Raw genomic sequence first — 16,753 nt, forward strand, 5'->3', positions numbered from 1 at the left:
CCAGGCCTTGATACGTGATGACTCTATAATATATAATTATTAACTGAAGCTAACAAAGAATATATATTTAACAAAGCAAACTTATCAGAGTAGAAAAAGCTCAACCCGGTTAAGAGTAACAATTAAATATATTAAATAAAAGATGAAGAATAATATCTACATATAACTTTTTATATCATCAGATGATAAGGAAAGAATAAGCGAGAAAAACCTCTTTAGGCCATGGCATTTCGAAGCCAAATGATTTTCATCAGAAGAGAAGTGCGAACATTTTAATATGCGAGATGCTTTTAATAAGTTTCCAGATTTTGTTTGTATAGGCATTTAAAATTGTCGCAGCCTTTTGAAAATTCAGCATGTTACTGCGAATGTTCATGATTTCAGGTTCAAATGAACAGCTACAGAAGGAATTGGAACACACCCTATCAAAACCTGATTGTCACAGCTGGTGAATTTCAAAAATGTAATCTGGACGTGAGGGCACGTTAGAAGAACGATATGCAATAAAATTCTGTTTTAAACTTTTAAAACATGCCACAGAAACGTATGGAATGCTTCAGATTGCTTTTGGACCATTTTGCATGAATCAAGCATCAATTTTTGAGTGGCATAAGAGATTCAAGGAAGGGGAGGAATCTATGAGGGATAATGAGAGGTGCGGGAGGAGTAAGGAAGTCAGAACACTAGATTGATTGGTCAAATAAAGAATTTCATGGATAAAGACCATCGTATGTCTATAGAGACAATAAGTGCACAGTTTGATGTCAGTGTGGGAACTGTACACACAATTATTTTTGATGAACTGAAGATGTGGAAGATTTGCACAAAGTTCGAACAATGCACCCGTCCACAACTCCATTTTTGTCACAGACAATTTAACCAATGAATGAACATCTACACAGTTCCTACCCTCCCCTATAGTCCAGACCTTGCTCCCTGCGTGTGACTTTTGGTTATTCCCTAAAATCAAGGAAAACTTTAGAGGTTGTCGTTATGAGAAAATTGAGGAGAGGAAAGAGTCTGTGATGAGTGTCATTGACATGGTCACACACGAGGACTTCCATGGACCACTTTCAGAAGTTGTTGGAACGGTACAACAAGTACATTGCAGCCGGAGGAGATTACTTCGATGGGGACTAGAGTTTCGTGAGTGTACTATCAATGAAAGTGCCCATACGAAAATAGTCTGGAAACTTATTAAAGGCACCTTGCGCGCGCACGCGCACACACACAGAGAGCAGAGTGCTCAATTATAAGGAAAATCCGAAAATAAGAGCGTATTTATATATATATATATATTTGTTTACAGAAAGTCTTTAGATGAGACAAGTAATTGGTACCGTCGGTTTCAAACCCATCATCAGGAGATGATGAGCATTGGCTGACGAGAGCTTGATAAGGGTATCTAAAACGGACCCAATTATCGGGTTTGAAACCGATGGTACCAATGACTTGTCTCACCTAAAAACTTTCTGTAAACATATATATATATATATATATATATATATATATATATATTTATATATATATATATATATATATATATATATATATATATATATATACTTTTTTTCTGTCCTCTGTCAGTAATAGAGAAATTATTGTAGACTGAGGTAATTTTCGTTTTTGTTTTAAATCAGTGCTACTTTTAGAGGAGCTGAATTCTACTCCCACATTGATATCGTGTCTAAATCTGCCCTCATAGGAGAAGCAAATTTGTAGAATTATCATTTTCTTGTCTTTTAAAGATGTTTTATATAAAACTAGCAGCCTTACCCGAAGTTAACCGGGGCCATAAAAAACGAAATAAATAAATAAATAAATAAAAGCACGCAAGATCTTTTTGTTAATACGCCTACCTTTCTACCTTTCTAAATCCGTCTTATTCTCTTTCTCTCTTTCTCTCGTTTTTCCACATCCATCTCTTTTTGATCTCGGTCTTTTTCATATGAGCAAAGTGTTCTATCTGTTCTAATGTCACACTACACCTTTTTATGGCCAGTGATAGAGAACTCCTTCTAGACTAAAGCAAATTTTATTATTATTTTTTTTTTTTTACAATTTCTTTCTTTCTATTTTTTTTTTTAATAAATAGACCCGGATTTATTAAAAAAAAAAAACATTAATAGACTTGACACTAATTTCTAACGTCTGTGTTCGCCGTAGAGACAAAAAAAACAAACAAAAAAAACAAAAAAAAACAACAACATTTTTCATCATTTACCAATAATACCCAGTATGAATGCACCTGAAGAGGGTCGGAGGTTACATGGGCCGAAAGGTTGTGAGAAAAACAACCAAGACCAGAACAATAGCCCAAACAATCCAAATAATACGAAAAAGAATTATCAACCCTCAGCTCAAATATATACAAACATCATACCAAATTTTATTTCTGTTCCATTCCAGTATCTCATTTTGCGAACTCTAAGCAATGACCTGGTGTCCAACTCTGTCCCCGCAAATAAATCAGAACATCATTTTTAACAATGCTTTATATCAAATTAGCAGGATCATCTGGCGTTGCCCGGATCCATAAAAATAAAAACAAAAGAAGTTAGAAAATGTGTGTAACATCTTTTATATTAAAACTTCTCTCTACATTTCTCAATCCGTCTCCATCTTTCTTTCCCCCTTCCCCGCTTTCCCACATCCCATTTCCTCGCGCATCTTTCATCTTCGCCCAGCCCATTCGCTGCTTTTGTTTTAATATATTGAAAATAATAATGTAATTCATTCATATTTTTGTTATATAATACATAAGATTGGAAATGGCTTACGAAACCTAATTGACTCCCAAAGAATGAATATAGATAAAAAAAAAACCTTTTAAATGTTATTCATTCCGAACAAAGTCGATTAAGAATATACTAACTTTATGGTTGTTTGTTTAATAGGTTTTAACTTTTAGTTGGACACACACACACACACACACACACACACACACACACACACACACACACACACACACACACACACACACACACACACACGTATACCACCGTTCTTTATATAATGGAAGACGACTAGAATCAGAGTTTAAACAGTTGTTGTGTGTATGTGTATGTGTATGTGTATGTGTATGGCGGGTGGTGGGTGTTCAAGCGCACCTAAAGACAATTTAGTTCTGTAAATTTTACGATTTGTTTTATTTTTGGAAGTATATAGGTATTTTATAAGGCTGTAAGCAATGCGAGAAAGACTGGAATTATAAAATGAGAGATGCACACACACACACACACACACACACACACACACACACACACACACACACACAAAAACAAACATATTTGAAGACAATAGGTGTCATGCTTTTCTTCGAAACCATATATATTTACTTTTCAAGAAATCTTTCAAATATTGTTTCAGTAAACCTTTCACTGACTATAAATAAAATTCCGGATTGTTGGAATATTTTTATATTTCGGGAGATACTCTCCTTTTCAAAAAGCATCTTATTTTATTTTCCGTCATTGCTCATTTTATTCACAGTAAGTCAAATACCGCATTTACTTTACGTGCCATTCTATTCAACGTATCCCTAAATTGGTTTGAATAAAAAAAGTTTTATTTTTTATAAATACTATTATATATACAGAAACTTTCTGAACTTATTTCATATATAAAATCTTAAAACTCTCGAAACGGACTTTTTTTCATACAGCAAAGACTACCAAAATATCTTCATATATACTTGAAAATATAGCAACTTGTGTTCAATACCTTGTCTACAATAAATTTGGAATGGCTATGTTCTTCGACATAGAATAACCCTTAAAGAGGTTGATATAGCGTAAATATATATCTATGAACGCGTGTGCACATATACATTTAAATATCCACATACCTATACGGTTGTATATATATAAATGTGCGTCTCTAATATACATAATAAAGTTAGTCAACTAAGCTTAGCTTCCTACAAAATCGATATTTGATTTTGATTTGCCACTTTTTATTCTTAGATCATCGAAGCATGTTTTAAGACGAAAAAATGGAATTGATTTTAATTCCTGTCAAAAAATACTTTATCTAAATTGAAATCATTTTCAAACGGCCGCAAAAAAAAAAAAAACCCAACAACGTAATTATGGATTCATTCACATAAAATTACTTCCCTTTAATTGGAACAAAAATATAACATCAAAAACAAAATTAATACAGGATAGTTAAAATCTAAAAAAGCTAAATAAATTGTATGTAAATAAACTACCGAGCAACGCCGGGTAGGACAGATTGTTGGATATAATTTTAGAGCAAATTCCCACTACTTTCCTGTAGGAGTCACCTTAGAGCTTGTTAGATATAATTATTTTAGCAAATTCCCATCCCTTCCCTGTAGGGGTCACCCACAACTTGATGGATATAATTTTAGAATCACACCCCCTTTACAGCAAGGGTCACCCAATAGTTCTATTCGATATAATTTTAGAGCAATTTTCCAGCCCTCACTGTAGGTCAAATATGCTTGTTATTCTAATAGCTTATTTTTGTTGAACTACTTGCTTTTGAAGCTCCCTCTCTGCTCCTTATTTCCTCGACTGTATCAGCACGCAGACATTTAAATGTAATGTGAACAAATATCTCGCTGCACAACTCGCCGTTTAAAGCATTCCTATAGAACTGGTCCCTTAATTCATAATAGCCACTTACGTATCAGTAGCAATTTACATTGCTTTGGATGAAAAAAAAAAAAAAAAAAAGAGAAAAAAGAGACTTACGTGTGTTTTTCTTTCTCTCAAGATAAACTTCCGCTACTTGTGCCAAACCTTAGCTTTTTTTTTTTTTGCATTTCGTGCCGAACCGTCCAGGATGTCCGCCATTAACTACTCAAAAGTGGATGGCGCTTTTGTTCGGAACGGGCGCAAATCTCTGCGTTCTTTCACTACCGCCCAAAATAAAATTATCATGCACATCTGTGTCGAAGGAATTCCGGGACTAATTTATATACGTATATACTTATCAATGAGTCAGAGAGAGAGAGAGAGAGAGAGAGAGAGAGAGAGAGAGAGAGAGAGAGAGAGAGACACACACACACACACACGAATAAAATTCTTCTTTTAATTATTTTTTTTACCATTTAAAGAATCACTTTGTCACCGTTTTATCTTCTAGGATAAAAGTGGAAGAACACAGAAGATCCATTGTCTTAGCTTTCAAGACTTTATCAGCATGACGTAGTGTAACAGGAAATCTGTATGAATCAGCGAATTTCTTTTCTAATGGTTTGATTTCTAGAATCTGGTACTTACAGGTACCACGCGAAAGTTGCCGAAAAGTGTCTTACAAGGTGGAACGATAAAATTGTTGTCGCACTAGAAAAGACCACACGATTCCATTTCTGTTTGATAAAAACCGGTTTTCTTTTTTTGTTGCAGACCATCTACTACTGGTAAACTAGACCAGCTGTGTACAAACCCCAAGAGTGGTATGAATCTGTCTATCATGTCTAAAAGTGACGCAATGTTCAATGAGCAAGATCGGAGATGTGCCGCTGTACAACTCATGCTCTCTATCGAGCCAAGTTATGACAACAGAACCATTGCCAGCACCCTCAAAATGTATCGCTGGATTTCCACGAATAACATGGACGTGCCCAGATTGATGAAAACAAAGTTTCTGGACACGGTTGTGGTTTTTGGTGTGGTTTCAAGTGAGGTCCACATCATGCCACCTCACATCTTCGAAGTCAGCTTGAAAGTCAATACCAGAGTGTCCCTGGATGTGTTGTGATCTCCGTATGCAATAAGGTGATCGCTGCAAAGCCTGGATGTGGCAGAAGGACTCGGCACCGGTCCACATGTCCAAAGAGACCCAGGCTTGACTTACGAAGGAGTGTTACGACTTTGTGCCCTTCTCTTACTGGCCCCTTCTCCCCAGACCTTAACCTGCTGGACAACTTCGTTTGGTCATGCGTCGAGAACATCACCAACATGACCTCCCACAACACCAAAGTCAGCCTGATCGCCGGCATCCGTCGAATATTTGCCAAGATCCCACCAGCACTTGTGGAAAAGGCATGCTCCCAGTTCCGAACCTGTATCGAAGCGATGATTGAGGCTGAAGGCAGCTACATTGAACAGAAGCTAGCTTTACTACATAATCAAGTTAACTAAATAAATTTTTTTCAATAAAAGTTTTAAAATAAAGATGTAGTGTTATTTTCTTTAAGGCGACAACTCTATCGTTCCACCTGTATATATCTACAGCGCCACCATTCTTCGCCACGCTGGTCTCTTCTTCTTAGACAGGTTACAAAAGAGAGACTAAAATCGGACAAGCTCCAATCTCTGTCCAATCGCCGCAATTTTGCATCCTTGTGCCCGTTTTGCAAATTACTTTAATGAAATGTGCTCTTATGAACTCGCAGCATTTGCGCCTTCTTGACATACATGCTCCCGATTGACCGAAGAGGCAGCAAAATCCCACCTCTTCACTGTTGAAGTTCTATAGATGCCAGAAAGTTTGTAATGACATGCAAAAGTTTAAATGTAATATAAACAAACATCTCGCTACTCAACTCCTCGCAATCCCTTTTTTAACCTGATCTAAAATAATAGACCATTTCGTTAAATTGGCGACAAAAAAAACTGTTTAAAAAAAAAAAAAAAAGAAGTTCAAAATAGTGCCTCGAAACCGACTGGATTTGAACTTGACGCACCTAGATTGCGTCATTATCAACTTAAGCATCGCTACATCCCACATAATGACGTAATTAATCCATATATATATATATATATATATATATATATATATATATATATATATATATATATATATATATATATATATATTCAGAATGTGAGAGATTGTATATAATAAATTCCACAGCCAAACAACGTCGCAGCCCACAAGAGCCATGACAGTCAAAGAACCGGAAGTCCAACTTCCGGACTTCCGGTTCTTTGACTGTCATGGCTCTTGTGGGCTGCGACGTTGTTTGGCTGTGGAATTTATTATATATATATATATATATATATATATATATATATATATATATATATATATATATATATAAAAGTGAGAATGTGTGCGGGTGTATGTGTGTGTGTATGTGTGTGTGTGTGTCTGTGTGTGTGTGTGTGTGAGAGAGAGAGGACAACTCTGTATGCTCAACGATTTCTTTTTTATCTAGAAACTTGAAATTTGGTAGATAGGGTATTCAGACACGTGTAAAACTTTTTAATCGGTTTTCATCCGAAACAAAGAACTGCTAAGGGGCCAAAATTGAAAAAAAAATGTGGTGTTATTTTAAAAAGGTACCAAATATGGGTGGATGTTACATTGTTCTTATTTAGATGACGACTTATATATTTGCTGTTGTTCATGTTAGTAAGAGTCTTAGAGTGATAGAGACAATCTTAGGAGTGTTCCTGTGTTGAGTGTTCATATTGTCTTAAGATGTTAATGTTTCTGGAGATAGCATATTAGCGACATAAACAGGGTATATATAAAAAGAGAGACAGTTCTGTATATATAATAGACAGTGTACATATTACTACAAGAGCACCAAGCCTGTAATTCAACTAGAAGTGGATTTTTAAATATCTTGATAGATAGACCGAGAGTGCGTTTGACATTTACGTTTTGACAGTTGTACATATATAAACACGTTACCTTTCTCGTTGTAATGATGAACACAAAAGACGGCAGTTATAAAACCACATGGTGATACGTTTATTTCTTCTTTGACTGGTCGGACATGATTTTGTATTTCAGGGATTCAAAGTTGTTACATGTTTATCTTTAAAACCTTCCCACTTCTAGAGGGTGCCTTGACTCTAACGGAGAATCGGTCTGAACCTGTCTGCTTCTCTCCCTGACTGATCTAACTCCCCTCGCTTCTTCTAACTCTGATTCTGATTCTGACTTATCTCACTAAATTCATAACTCATGACGTCACTGCATGACCAGCAAGTGTCTCTCAGAACACATGGCATGACATGCCTCCGTGTTTAAGCATGCATTGTTATTCACGCGTTTCTTACAAAGCTGATCCTCTAACCTAATTTTCGTAACCCACTTTACAAATAACATTTTCCATTGTCCGTTTTTAAATTCCTTATTTCAATTTTCATTTTTATAACAGAAACAAAATTCATCATTATATTCCTTTTTAAATAAACAGATATCTAACTATTTTGTGAGCTAAACAATGGCAATTCCACATTCCTTATTTTCAATAACATTCTGTATTTATTTTAACTTAGGATTGGAATTCTCAATTCCAAATCTAGCTTCGCAAGTTCGAATCCTTGACTATCCTATTTCATATTTACTCACTTACAAGAACAGGCTTCTGTTCTTGTAACAGGGGTCATGGATTTTTTTAGCTTGTCAGTTGTTTCACGACTGTGCATGCACGAATCGTTCACATGACAGCTTCATTATGTTAAGAATGTATAGGTTAGAAAACACTTTTTCAACATCGTGGAAAACTGGTCTAATGGTTATCGGACATGATTCACTGTCTTTAAGTTTTGGTTTTGATCTAAGCTCAAGTTTTTATTTTTTTTTTTTTACTTACAAGAAGTGAACTGTTTAGAAAAAAAGCAATACTCGTATGCACATTTTACAGTCCCTTTCCGTTTTGTCTTACTACATTGGGTACAATTTAACAATCAGTAGAGGATTGGTTCTAATAATAATAAATGCGAAATCTGCATAAATTAAAATATCATATTTAAGCGTATTTTACGATCGGGCTACGCCGGACGGCCTGCTACTAATTGATAATTTTAGGCTTCCGAATTTCTACAAATTTAATTAGTTTCATAAAAAAGGCTTATGCCCGATATAATCACGTTCACACATGAGGATTGGTTATCCGTGTTATTTTGATTCTTCAGACTACAGTTCTCATCTTGATTGTTATTTTTGCAACGTTTTAGTCGATATAACTTCCGGCATTCTTCAGCTGTATCTTGTCGAACTGAGTAATCCTTCTGTCGAATTCGGGAATCTGTAAGAAATTATCAATCGAATTATATTCTCTATCAGAGTATCATAATTTTAGAGTGTGATAATGATTTGTAATATTTATTTTTTTGTTGTTAATTGTAAAATATGGAATCATTAACATCCTACGAGTCTATGAATTTGGTATTCCCATGATATTTCCTTCTTTCGGAACAGGTCGATTCAACTCGCCAAGAATAAATGCCGCTGCACAACCGGGAAACTCCTCAGCGCATATAAAAACAATTTTATGAAGTTTTCACATATTATGAACAAGACTCTCGCTCATTAACATAACGGTATTCATTTTTTGTTTTAATTCGCAACATATCATATCAACATTTTTATAATTCAATAACACTCATTAACATAGCGGCATTCGTTTTTTTAAAACCTGTATACATTATAGTGGTACAGCTTTTATTTTTTTATATAAACGTTTTGGTTCTGTTATTGGCATTGTTTTTTTTCTAATTCTTTTAAGAATTTGCTACAGAATCGACCACGTGCAGTTGCATGCTTCATGCGTCATCCATCCTGGAAGGGTTGAGCCGGCTTCCTTTGAAGGCGGAAATTTCTGGGGAATGTTCAATCCGCAAGCGATCCCCAGCCATATAAATATCCCGATCAAGGGGAGATACTTTTGACGAAGTTAAATTTTGGAAGTTATTTTACAGAGCTTAGTATTCCCAAATAATCATCCATCTGGTCCAGACTAGGTTCAATGAGAACCGATGAGTCAAAGAAAAAAAAAAAAAAAGAGAGGGTGGGTGAAGAGAAATCTACTGTAACGTGGCCAGTCCCGCTCGAACCGTGTTTTGAACAGTGTTCCACAGATGGGCAGCTTTGTTTATGGAATCTGCGTTTAGATTTAAGCATGTATAGATGTTACATAGAGAGCAGGATTTATATCGACGTACAAACTGAGTCATGTTGTATAAAGGGGTTATCACACGGGAATATATTACAGTTCGTATTTGCATAAAGGTATCATATTTTATAAGAAGAAGAATAAAATGCATCATACCCTTTCTTTAACCAGGAGTTCTTCTGCCTTCACTGCTGGACTCTGTGATGAAACATGAAACGACCAACACCATAACCGATTGAGACACCTCTTTTGTGAAACCACAGAACAACACTTTATATTTAAAAAATATAAATTTATTTCAGCTGTCTCAGTGGTATTCACAAGGAGTCTGCATTACGTGTCTACATTGCTTGTTCTTTCTAACCCCGCTTCCTGAACTTGAATACGCCTGTTCACTTTCATGACCAAACTCAAACTACTCAATCTAATCTTCTGAGTTCTTGACCTATTAGTTTCATTACGTCACCATCAAAAGCACACGTCTCACTAACGTGTGACCTGTTGTCACGTACGCAACTGTTAAAGGTCGATCTAGTTATTGCTTTATTTATATTTAACTTAGCTAATTTCTGTAGACATATTCAGCTAAACAATAAATAACTCCCAATCTAAGCTATTTTAACAATACCACTGGATAGATAGATAAATAGATAAGTAGATAGACAGATAGATAGATCGATTATAAATAATTTAACTTTTAACAATGTTATTATACAGCGTAACCGGACGTTGACACACAGGTCCCCGTCAGATCACAGAAGTTAAGCAAGGTATGGCCTGGTTATTACTAAAATGGGTGACCAATTTGAGAATTCTAGGCGCTGTATGTAGGAGGACGTCACCTCCCTTCAAGAATTGCTAAAAATCTAACGTCATCTCTCCTAACGGGGATAAACATGCGATTGGGGACCGCTTGTGAATTTAATCCTTCCATGGAACTTCCTTCTTTGGAGGAAGCCAGTTAAACCCGAATAGGGTTAGTTCCGACAAACACACATTTTATTATCTAACATAGAAAGTGAGGCCAAATTGTTGATAGTCGTTGTAGAGTCGAGTGTTTTTTTGTGAAAGTTTGTCAAAGAGGGACCATCACAGTCCGCATATTCTCCTGACATACTTCTCTTGGATTATTATTTAGCAGGAGGATTACAAAAGCACTTCGATGACTTTAGATTAAGTTCATAAGACGAGATTTAACATGAGTGAAATTCATATTTCACATCAAAATCTAAAAAGGTTTTTTTTTTTTTTACAAACGAAGCATTTGTAAGTTTGTTGATAGATTAGGGGTTAAGTCATAGAGAGCAAAAGTCGTTATTGTTATGAACAAAATTATTTTTTTAAAAATACACAGCTTTTCATTTCAAAGATGAATTGCACTGATCTGATACGAAGTGGGCGAAAGAATACAATTAGGACATTTAAAATTACCAGACGTTGATGTCCTTAATAGATAAGCAAGGGGACTGATACGTGACTAATTACTAACTAACAAACCAGCGACCAGCCGGTGCGAATCGAAAATGATTGCATAATCACATAAGTAAATAATAGATATCTCTCTCCCTCCCCCCTCTCTCTCTCTCTCTCTCTCTCTCTCTCTCTCTATATATATATATATATATATATATATATATGTATATATATATATATATATATATATTGTTTACAGAAAGTTTTTAGATGAGACAAGTCATTGGTACTGTCGGTTTCAAACCCGATAATTAGGACCGTTTTAGATACCCACATCAAGCTCTCTTCAGATCAATACTCATCTCAGAGCAACATGACTCAGATGAGTATTGGCTGAAGAGAGCTTGATATGTGTATCTAAAACGGTCCTAATTATCGGGTTTGAAACCGACGGTACCAATGACTTGACTAAAAACTTTCTGTAAACAATATATATATATACGCTCTCATTTTCGGATTTTCCTTATAACTGAGCACTCTGCTGGTTTCTTTTTCCAATTATATCTAGAGAGAGAGAGAGAGAGAGAGAGAGAATTATTCACTATTTTATATATATAATTATTCAATCTTTCCTACAGACACTAGTGTTTCATGCTTACGCAATCATCAGTGTAGGGTAACTATTCATGCCGATCATGAGATTCGAACCCAGCAACGAAGCCGCTTTGTGCTCCATTTACCGAGCCTCTGCCTCAGGACCATCAAACAGTTGCCGCAGAAATGAAAGAATTAAGAACTATTAGACGCCGAATACAGGCGAGTACATTAGGCAATCTAGATTGTTTGCACAAGCCGAAGTCGTGAACATTGCATAGACACTGTTGATTGCCATAGTTATGTATCCCCACTTCCCAACGAGGTCCAGCGAATGATGCCACACGGCTTGTTTGCTCTGATCTCGAGTGGTTGCTGGAACTATGCTGTGTCTTTGGCGAGGGTCTTAGTTGATAAGACGAATCAGTTGCATAGGTTGCTACTCTCCCCGCCTTGATTTTGATAGAGTGTGCAATCCGTTCGGCTTTGGTCTCCAAAGGCAGTGTCACTGGAAAGCAGAGGTCATTTCAAAACAAAGAAAGAGAAGAAAGATAACTATAACAAAAACAAGATTATTATTCACACATATCTACATCACAAAACAAGCTAAACATTTGAGACAAGAGTGTCTTACAAATGAAACAGACACACCAAAAAAAAAACAAAAAACAAAACAAAACAAAAAAAAAACAAAAACAACAACAAAAAAACAACAAGCTTGCCACGTTAGCCCAAAAGAGACTCCAGAAATACACCAGAACTTTTTACTGCAAAAATCTTGAAGAATGAGTCAAAGAGCAGCATGCTAAATATTTTCTGAATGAATACAAGGATAGGAAAGACGTTGTAAACTCGTTCAAAAGTGAGTCGCTTCGTTAGGAAGATCAAGGCTTTATAATCAATGTCTAGACGTTGAATGTTAGAACCTTAAATAGATTACTCGGTTGGAGTATTTGAAATAGCGGTTAGATATCTGGCATGCCAGTAGAAAACAAAAGAAAATATATGAGCGAGAAGCACCCCCCCCACACACACTATTTCTTTATACTTTTGTATGCATGTGACTCATCAGTAGGAACGGCCATGTATATATATATATATATATTTAGTTTTGATTAGTCAAACTTATAGAAAATATTATATATATATATATATATATATGTGTGTGTGTGTGTGTGTGTGTGTGTGTGTGTGTGTGTGCGTGCGTGTGTGGTTTTGAAAAAAAACGGAATGAATTTATAAAATGGTGATCAACGTTTCGTCTCTTATTGCAGGGGACACACACATTTATAGTTTCCTTCCCGATATAGCTATAGTTTCTAACACTGTTTCCTTTTCACTTACGTATGGCCAATGATCGTTTTCTTCTTCTGTATTTTTCCTTTTAGTATCCTGAATATGTCCCCCTGCAATAAGGGACGAAACGTTGATCACCGTTGTATAAGTTCATTCGGTTTTTCTTTTTTCAAAACAACATAACGTCATCCATCGCTGGTATTTTTTATTCACACACACACACACACACACACACACACACACACACACACACACACACACACACACACACACACACACACACACACACACACATATATATATATAAGTCAAAACTCACTACTCCAAAACACAACACTCTACTGTCAAAAACTTCCTACTCCAACATCCAAATAAAAGATCAACCAAGTTTCTGAAAAATCAGGCGTTTTATTTCAAATCGGAAACATGTCATTTGCATATAAAGAGACAAAATATAAAGAGAAAAGGTGACCATTTTCTTTTTCTGTTTTTCTTCATTCTCCTTGCTTATACGAGAACCTACAGGCTGCACAAAAACAGATTTGTACCAATTTTGAAGGCATTTAATCAGAGAAGAGTAACTTTGGTAGCATTTAGATCAGAATATTATTCTACTTTAAATTATGATTGGATCCTTATTTTTATTTTGGTCGAAATCCAATACATGATTTGGATTCTAAAAATATGTACACTTTAAGTCTAAAGCTTACATTGTCTTGAGAAGAAATCGAAATTTAGGGAATTTTGGAATTGGTTTCTAATAACTATGGATCAAATTTAATACATTCCTGATATATTTAAATATATAATAGATTAGCGGAGGTACCCGGCGTTGCCCAGGTGTGTTGGGGTGGTGTAGTAAGGAACCTCGAAAAAAAGTGATTGTAGCGGGGAGGGGGATCAAAACAACAGAAGGCAAACCGGGTGGAGAGAGGTGTATAAAAAAGTGGTGGTAAACAGGCAGGCTCGAACCCGTAACGCTAAGGAGGAAAAGAAGGTTAAAAAAAAAACATAACTTCTTAGCCGATGCTTCCATGGAAAAACCGGAAGTCGCGAACGTTAAAATTAAGGCTAGTCAATCGAAAGGAGACGATGACTTGTGAAAATGTCGGCGAAAAAAAGCGATCCCATCCGCGTGCAGAAAGTTGCCCAGTTGAAGATGAATGAATGAACGTTTTTGTCGAATTATTCGACATTTGTCGTCAGAAGGATCGAGGTTTAAAACGATACCGTTTTCGTCACGTTCCGACACGTCTGTTGGAAGTTTTTTGCGAGACATATAAACGCACCCCCCCACACACACATTTTGCCCTTTATGTATATATATATATATATATATATATATATATATATATATATATATATATATATATATATATATATAAGGTTGTGTTCACCAAAACACCTTAAAGAAACTGAAATTCGAGATTATTTATTGAAGTCTAACATATATTAAAATTTAACAAAAATCGAGAGTATTAGAATATTCATGAAACTAAATTAATCGCATATGGTGGTGGACAAAAGACTCCAGCACAAGCCCCAAAAAACGTTTTCGTGATAGCATCAAGGAAAATCTGGTGAACTTTCATGTTTCTGGTGACAGTTGGGAGTCCCTAGCGTATAATTGCAAGCAGTGGAGGCCACTGATATACAGGGGCGCAGGACACTTTTAAGCAGCCAAGACAGACCAAGAGAAGCTCAAGAGAGCATGTAGGAAACGCCAAAACTTGTCGCCCAATCATAGAGATCATGGAGATCTTTTGGATCCGTCTGTTTGGATTGGGCTGTGTTGTCGAAGGCAGGTTTTGTTAATCACATGAAAGCGAATGTTTTCAGTGTCATTTCTACTTGAGGGTGTGCAAGTCGCTGGCAGGAGCGAAAAGTCATCTTCGGACACATGGGCTTTACGTGACAAGACGTCGAACTCATCATGTATGCATGTATATATATATATATATATATATATATATATATATATATATATATATATATATATACTACGTAGGTGTATTTTTTTTTATTTCCGAAATTATATAATGTATTAATGAGTCATGCGCACTCATGCTTGGACATCCATGACGGCAAAGATAACATTGCTAAACTAAATACTAGAAAAGCATGTTAAATACATTTAACATGCTTTGCCAGTATTTGCATCATTTAATTGGAACGTTCATTCTAACAGTGCATATTTATAATCATATTTTTTCAATAAAACAGTATAATTCACATAATAAACAAACTGTCATTTTTGTAGAAATGGTTTCAATTCTTCTTGCCGCAATTTCTCTTACAAATCTTACTTTCTTACTATAATTAATGTCACTTGAATATATACTGAGTTATCTCCCTCAGATTTACTCCCCCCCCTCTCTCTCTCTTTGTAAGTTTATACAGGGTGGAACGATTAAATTATTGCCCTAAAAAGACCACATGATTTCGTTTCATGAAAACCGTTTTTTGTTGTTGCAGACCATCTACTAGTTGGCCAGTTGTGTATAAATCCCAAGAGCGATAGGAGCCTTCTATTATGTCTGAAAGTGACACAATGTTCAACGAGCGAGATCGGAGATGCGCCACTGTACAACTCATGCTCTCTACCGATCCAAATGATGTGGTTTCAAATGAGGGCCATATCATGCCACCTTACATATTCAGAGTCGGCTTGAAAGTCAAGACCAAAGTGTACCTAGCTATGCGGAAGAGTGTAGTGATCCCTTGATGCAATCTGGTGGTTGCTGGATGTGACAGTAGGAATCGGCACCAGCCCACAAGTCCAAAGAAACCCAGGCTTGGCTTCAGATGGAGTGCTACGACTTTGTACATTTCTCTCACCGCTGGCTTACTTCGTTTAGTCATACGTCGAAGACACCACAAACATGACGTTCCACAACACCAAAGCCAGCCTAACCGCCACCATCCGCAGACTATTCGCCGAGCTCCTGCCGGTGCTTGGGGAAAAGACATGCTACCAGTTCCGGACCTGTATCGAAGCGGTGATTATGAATGAAGACGGTTATGTTAAATAGATGTCAGCTCTACTACATAATCAATTTACCTGAATTGATTTTTTCAATAAAAGTTTTAAAATAAAGCTGTAGTGTTGTTTTCATTTGGGCGACAATTTTATCGTCCAGCCTTGTATATCTGACCGAAATTGTCTCTGATCCATATATTGCTAAGCTATCTATCTATTTTTCTGTAAGTACACACACACACACACACACACACACACACACACACACACACACACACACACACACACACACACACACATACTGTTTAAATTCTTTATATAAACATTTTTATATCGCTACACCAATTATGATTATGTTTCGAACAATAGTTATAAATAGCTAAACACCTCCACGGGCGACAATAGAATTTTTTACTTTAATAGTTCATATTTGTAAATACAAAAATTAACATGACTAGTGCAGTTATATAAAAATGTTTATATAAATAAATGAAAGAGTTTATCTTGCTCTATTCATACAAACCGCGTGAGATTCCTTGTCTTTTTAATCTTTGAATACACTTAACCTGAAATCTCTCTCCCTCTCTCTGTTTCTCTGTCTCTGTCTGTCTGTATGTCTGTCTGTATGTCTCTCTATCTCT

General features: G+C 35.9%; 1 protein-coding gene across 14 annotated transcripts in view; it reads right to left on the reverse strand.

Annotated features, from left to right (window-relative positions):
- The window catches only part of LOC145252749 (putative cysteine desulfurase), a 601,560-nt gene that overhangs the window by 94,566 nt on the left and 490,241 nt on the right, over positions 1 to 16,753 (reverse strand). Inside the window, exon 1 of one of the 14 annotated variants that reach the window (XM_080112635.1) lies at positions 4,722 to 4,935. The exons of the other annotated variants lie outside the window; for them this stretch is intronic. The gene's annotated coding sequence lies outside the window, so the exon portion shown is untranslated. Of the gene's footprint in view, positions 1 to 4,721; positions 4,936 to 16,753 lie in introns of those variants that run through there. 14 annotated transcript variants of the gene reach the window in all.

The sequence above is a fragment of the Euprymna scolopes genome, chromosome 29 (assembly GCF_053919585.1).
Source record: "Euprymna scolopes isolate OS-2025 chromosome 29, ASM5391958v1, whole genome shotgun sequence".
Lineage (NCBI taxonomy): Eukaryota > Metazoa > Mollusca > Cephalopoda > Sepiida > Sepiolidae > Euprymna > Euprymna scolopes.